The following is a 231-nucleotide window of genomic DNA, read 5'->3' as shown; positions in this document are numbered from 1 at the left end:
ACGGTCGCAGTGTTGTCCATACGACCCAGCACATGCTTGTCGTGTAGCAGCGATTTGACGCGGCACAGAGCCAGCCATACTGCTTGCAGCTCAAGGCAATTGATATGCCACTGCAGTCGGGGCCCCGGCCGGAGCCCCGCAGCTGCATTCCCATTGCACATGGCACCCCAGCCCCTGGCAGAGGCATCTGTTGACACAACAACATGCCTGGATACTTGCCCAAGGGACACC

Source organism: Sinocyclocheilus grahami, unplaced genomic scaffold, assembly GCF_001515645.1.
Source record: "Sinocyclocheilus grahami isolate Dianchi unplaced genomic scaffold, SAMN03320097.WGS_v1.1 scaffold1284.1, whole genome shotgun sequence".
Classification (NCBI taxonomy): Eukaryota; Metazoa; Chordata; class Actinopteri; order Cypriniformes; family Cyprinidae; genus Sinocyclocheilus; species Sinocyclocheilus grahami.
Note: the sequence above shows the minus strand (reverse complement) of the source record.